This window comes from Anneissia japonica, unplaced genomic scaffold (genome assembly GCF_011630105.1).
Source record: "Anneissia japonica isolate Jap-2015-1 unplaced genomic scaffold, ASM1163010v1 scaffold288144_len532060_cov191, whole genome shotgun sequence".
Classification (NCBI taxonomy): domain Eukaryota; kingdom Metazoa; phylum Echinodermata; class Crinoidea; order Comatulida; family Comatulidae; genus Anneissia; species Anneissia japonica.
Window position 1 is genome coordinate 187,815 of NW_022734328.1, and position 5,813 is coordinate 193,627.

General features: G+C 34.6%; 1 long non-coding RNA gene across 1 annotated transcript in view; it reads left to right on the top strand.

Moving 5' to 3' along the window:
• Positions 1–5,294, top strand: part of LOC117116370 — a 19,562-nt gene extending 14,268 nt beyond the window's left edge. The window contains exon 3 of the long non-coding RNA XR_004446738.1: positions 5,195–5,294. This is a non-coding gene — a long non-coding RNA (uncharacterized LOC117116370). The remainder of the gene's footprint in view (positions 1–5,194) is intronic.
• The last annotated feature ends 519 nt before the right edge of the window (positions 5,295–5,813 follow it).

Consider the following 5,813-nt stretch of genomic DNA (forward strand, 5'->3'; position numbering starts at 1 on the left):
ATAAAAATCAACATAACTTAAATATGAATGTGGCCGTAACCTCATCTTGTGTTGTCTTTTAGAGACATGCAGTCATAATAGCTAATAATTGTAAATAGACCTACCTAATTTTTCTTGTAAATTACTGGATTACCTTTTGGGCAAAATAACTTTCTTTTTCAGCTATGTTTCCTTTTTAAAAGGCTTCTTTGTTTTTCATTTAATTGCCTCAACGGAATCTACTTCAAAAACCGGCCGAATATACAGCATATGCTCAATGAAATTTAATTCTCTGAACATCGTCTCTCCAAATATTTTGGGAGTCCATGGCGACAATTTTCTATTCTATTTTAAAACTTATTTAATCAATGTTGGAATATAATTTGTAAAAAATACATACAATTTTTTTTTTCTCCCCGACGAATTTTTTTTTCCAATTGTGGATCCAGCTCTCTCCGACCCAGTCATTAGTCCCCCTTCCCCTCTGGCGCCTCCCTTGCTAACAGGCCTCATAAACACCGAGTAGGCCTACACATTTCGTTTGGGTTAACATTTTTTTTTTAAAGCAATGAGGCAATGAATGGCTAATTGCAATTAAATGTGGTTACGCGTTTCGGATCCTATTCATTTTAAACAATTTTCACTAATTTAATTATTGGACAATATGTCGGAAAATTAATGCTGTTACAATATCAGCTTCTAAAGTATATAGCAATTGATTTTCCATTGTTACTGAGTAACTACGTTTAATTGAATTATAACTGAGAAACCAGAGTTGATATTTACCGTATTTTATGGTGCTATGCTACGTAATAAGGATCGTAAATTTTAATCCCTTTCATGAGAAATTATTTTTAAAACGTTATAAAGTCCTACATGCACAATCTGTGATTACGCAGCGAGACAACAGAAAATAAACCAACATGCCTAAAATGCACAATTATACACTTTTTAAGCATTTTTATATCGCGATACTCTATAAAATTAATGTGAAGATTTATGATAGTTCTGTTGGAGAGCAAAGGTGGATTTCTCCCTCCTTCCCTCCCCTTTTGGAAAGTCAAAAAAAATAAAGTAAGGAAAAAAGTAAGTGATCACCCCCAAACGGCTCAGGGTTTACTTCCGGGCGTCTAGAAAACAACAAATTTACAGGGGCAAGCCCCCGGACCTCCTATGATGGTGTTATTTTCGCACCCCCCCCCCCTTCGGGCCTCCTTTCAGACACCTCTGGAACCGCCCCTGGAGAGGCTGGTAGTGAGCGAAACAGTGGCGTAATCACGGTACTTTTCTGAATTCTCCAATATGTACATATTTACATAAAGTCAAAGAATCTGGATAAATGACAGGATAAATAATTTTTAAGAAAATTGTTGTAATCTGCCTCGGTAGAAATGTATATGTTTACTTACACATTTTCTCTTTTATAATTAATAATAACAAATGTAACAAAAATGCAAATCAACGTTCGCCGAGCTGTTTTGCAAACATGCATATAGAAATAGACATATGGACAAATCCAGAAAAAACATCGGATAATTGAGAGAATACACTTCGAGCACCAGAAGATGAATCTCTTACCAAATACCACCATCGACTCAAACTTTCGCATACTCAGTAGACATTGTAGCTACTAAATGAAGACTGCTTTATTGGTGATGATACATTCTCGATTGTACATTAAAGAATAGCAAGTACGATCTCGAAAGAGATAATTGATATATAAAAAATATGAATCTATATTACGAAGATTTAAAATAGGCCTATAGAACTACACAATTTATTGTAACGAAATGTCCTTATATCCAATAAATTATCATAGTAAGCTTTATGTTGTCTTTATCTAAAGACTTCATTTCGTCCTTTTTTGATCCTCATCAGCGTTTCTGATGTCCGGTATACATTTCTATAAATAATGTATTCATCAACATTTCATAACTATACGTTCTTTATACACAATCTATCCAGGCTAATAGTGTTCTTTATTATTGAACATTTTTTCCACTACACGCGATGTAACCAATTACACTCTTGAAGTTCGATTACCTGTCATTATACATAATATTCTCATTAGTTGAATAGATGACCTATAATTCTGAAAGAAGGTTATTTATTTAATAGTTGACTAAACATTCCAAGTTTAGAAACAGTTTTAGTTAGCCTATTATTTAGGAAAAAGAAAGGTGTATGGGCTTATTGATACACGGCCGGCGCTGAGTTTCTGTAAAACTGCATTAACAATCCTTCCTAATCCGAATTTTCGGATCGGAAGGCCTACCGTGTAAGAATAGAGACGATAGCGTTTTCAGCGCATCGGAAGCGCGCTCCAAATTTCGGTTCGGATCCGACGTAAATGCAGCTTCAGCCCAGATTATTATACATTAGTTAACAATTAAAAAAACAACATGTTACACTGCAAAAATACCAAACATGTTTAGCTTTTAAACGTGTCACTATAAGCGAAACAAAATTGTGTTTAAACCCACCACTCGGTTTTACATTGTACACCATATATTTCTTCAGAAAATGGAAGTATATTCCATGTTCAGACTGACATTCACGAAATGATCCTTAAAGGCGCATTCACACCGAATCTGAATTTTCCGATCGGAAAGCCTACCGAACCGATCAGAAAATCAAATCAGTATGTAAAAACCGGGCACTCACTGCGCCCGACGGTCGTGGGACGACGCGATTCATGCAGAACGCAACTCGACGATGCGCGCCCAAAGGTCATTTTTAATGACGATCCGTTCAGACTGCCACCGGCAATCAGCAGACGGCGTAGCGTCGTCTAGCGCTCACAGGGAGCGATGTTGGTTTCGCCGTGCATAGTTCGAGATCATAGTTCTATTTATCTACATACGTTTAATACAATACACTCTCTCAAACCAAAAACATAGCTCTCATTGACTACAATATTTTCTTCATGGTGCACGTTTTTCATGATACGCTTTTCATGATCCAGTTCACATTCTCATGATTATTGCTTGTGGTCCATAATTTGACAGTCGTTTTATGATACACGTTTTGGGGATCTCGTCATCTTCTGTTCCTTGATCTATTCTGTGTGACTTCTCGTGACGTTTTTTTTTTTTTTTTTTTTTTTTTTTTTTTTTTTTTTTTTGTGACTCTCATTCTCGAGATCCTCTTTCCCGTTGTCATCTTGCTCGTTATCATATCTTGCTATCATCTGATTTTGTGATCCTCTTTTACATGATCTTATGCATCGTGCTAATCTTATTCGTTGCCCCTTTTTCCGTGATCCACTTTCTTGTGATCTTCTTTCTCTATCCTCTTTCATGTGTTCGTTTACCCTGATCATCCTTCTCTTGATTCTAAATCTCGCGATCTCATTTCTTTTAACTCATTCTTGTGCACAGCCGTAAGTAGGGATTTTGGCGTCCGGAGCCAAAATGTATGTTTCCCCTTTCCAGATCCAAGGTTATTCTAAACATGGACACTTAGCCCATCTAATCTTTATGCTAAAATTTGTACGTATTTAATTGAGTATAACACTGCCAAAAATAACACCTGGACGAGCTATATAATTTTTGTCCAAGCTCTTCTGGAGCCCCTTCCTCAGATCGGGCCATGAGGCACGGGCTCTGTTCTCAACCCCTGTAGTTACGCTTCAGTTCCTGTTCTCTTTTTTTTCAGCCGGTTCTCGTCCTAGAAGCGCAGTATCTATGTTATAATATTTTTTTTCAACATTTTTGAATAAAATCAAAATATGTACGGTACTATATTGATTAGGTTAAATTGAAATATGCCGAATAGAAAACAAATAATAGCCTATATAGTTTGTTTCAACATCCGAATAAAATTTCCATCGATTTATAGGCCTAATAATTATTTAGACATAAAACTATTAGTCATGATAATTTTTTCCACCATCCAAACAAAGGGGTTAATTTAATATTTAACTAGGTCTATAGCATTTTGTAAATAAACTCGACGAACTGTATTGGTTGAGTATCTCCAGGTCCTAAAATACTCTGCAATTTGAACGCAGGTGCAGTTAGTCCATAAAAAAAATAGGCCTACTTTCAAAAATTATTTTATTATTTTCATATATATATATGCATACATACATATATATATACACATATATATACATACATATATACTTGTCTCTTATACACAAGAATTTGGCACGATGATCTAAGATGATCATGCCGAAATGTACATAAAAAAATTGTAGACTAGACCAAAATCTAAAATGTCGAATGATATTTTCCATTTGTTTTTTTTTAAGTTTCCTGGTTTACACATTGTTTGTACGACACCACATTTATTCATACTACATTAATTTACATTTATGAATAACATGATATACCACTCAAAATCTAAATAGGCCTATGCTTGACGGGCATTTTTCTTTGCTAACATAAGGTTAAAAAGCTTGTGTTTACTTCGAAATTGAGATAAACGATGCTAAAATATGTAAAAATTCAACAAGACATCACGCGTGAAATATACTGGTAGTTTATAACTTTCATAAACAAGATAGCACTTTGATCGAACCCTTCATGTACTTTTTGTGATTAAATCACTTTGAAACACATGTAGCTTCTTTAATTAAAAATAACGCCAAATATTGAGACCATATGTATAAGAAAATATAATAACATTAATAAAAACTATAATAATGATAATGATGATGATATATAAAGATGATGATGATGATGATGGTGGTGGTTGTGGTAGTGGTGATAATGATGATGATAATGATGGTGGTTGTGATGATGATGATGATGATGATGATGATGATGATGGTAATAATGATTGTGGTGATGATGATAAACATGATGATGATGATGATGATGATGATGATGATGATGATGATGATGATGACGACGACGATAATGGTGGTAGTGGGTGGTGGTGGTGGTGATAATGGTGGTGGTGGTGGTGGTTGTGGTGGTTGTGGTGGAAATGATGTTATTGATAGTCCTTCATCTACACCAATCTAAAACCTGCTGACTGTAAAAATCTGGGAAACACCTTAACAATTCCATTATGTATAATGTGGATTGCACAATATTTTCGAAACAATTAATATTTTTTTCTGGTTTACGGACGAAATTCTTTATATTACTGGCGGTAACAATAAGTACAGTATATAGAAATTATATGCGTCCGTAATCAATTCCATGACTCTGTCTAATGTTAAGTACAGTATTTTGGTTCAATACCGTATACCGTACATTTCCAGAATCTTCACTGGGGCTGATCGACGAACTGTGTCACTTGGTCACGTCACCAAACCAATACATGTGTATGCTTTTTGAAACTCAAGTAAATCGTATAATTATACTGTAAGTATGTGTTTGACCGCTAAAGCCCATATCTATAAAACGTGCAACAACTTACGTTACTATACCTACACTCATGCTGTTTACACAGATCAAGTACCAACGAGAGGTTCTACCTTGTAAGCAGTAATTAAAGACCACGGGAATACAAAGGGCAAACAAGGGGCTACTTTATTCCCCGGTAACTAACATTTACATGGATACGTTTATTTCAATGCTCGTTTGCAAGTTTGCAATAACTCCAAATAAAACATGTCTCTGCTTTAGCTATGGCTATTTCTATTTTTGCCTGTGAAAAAATATAAACTTGAGCCTATCGAACCCTATATTTCCTTTAATGTATTATAAAATAATGTATGGTATTGTGAACCTAGTCTCAATATATCTAAAGGCTATTATAATATATATATATATATATATATATATATATAAAGTGTTCGAATAAAGGACAAAAGAAATAGTATAGCATATGCATTCAAATATATATTTAATTTAACAGTGTTAACGGCTATCTTGATA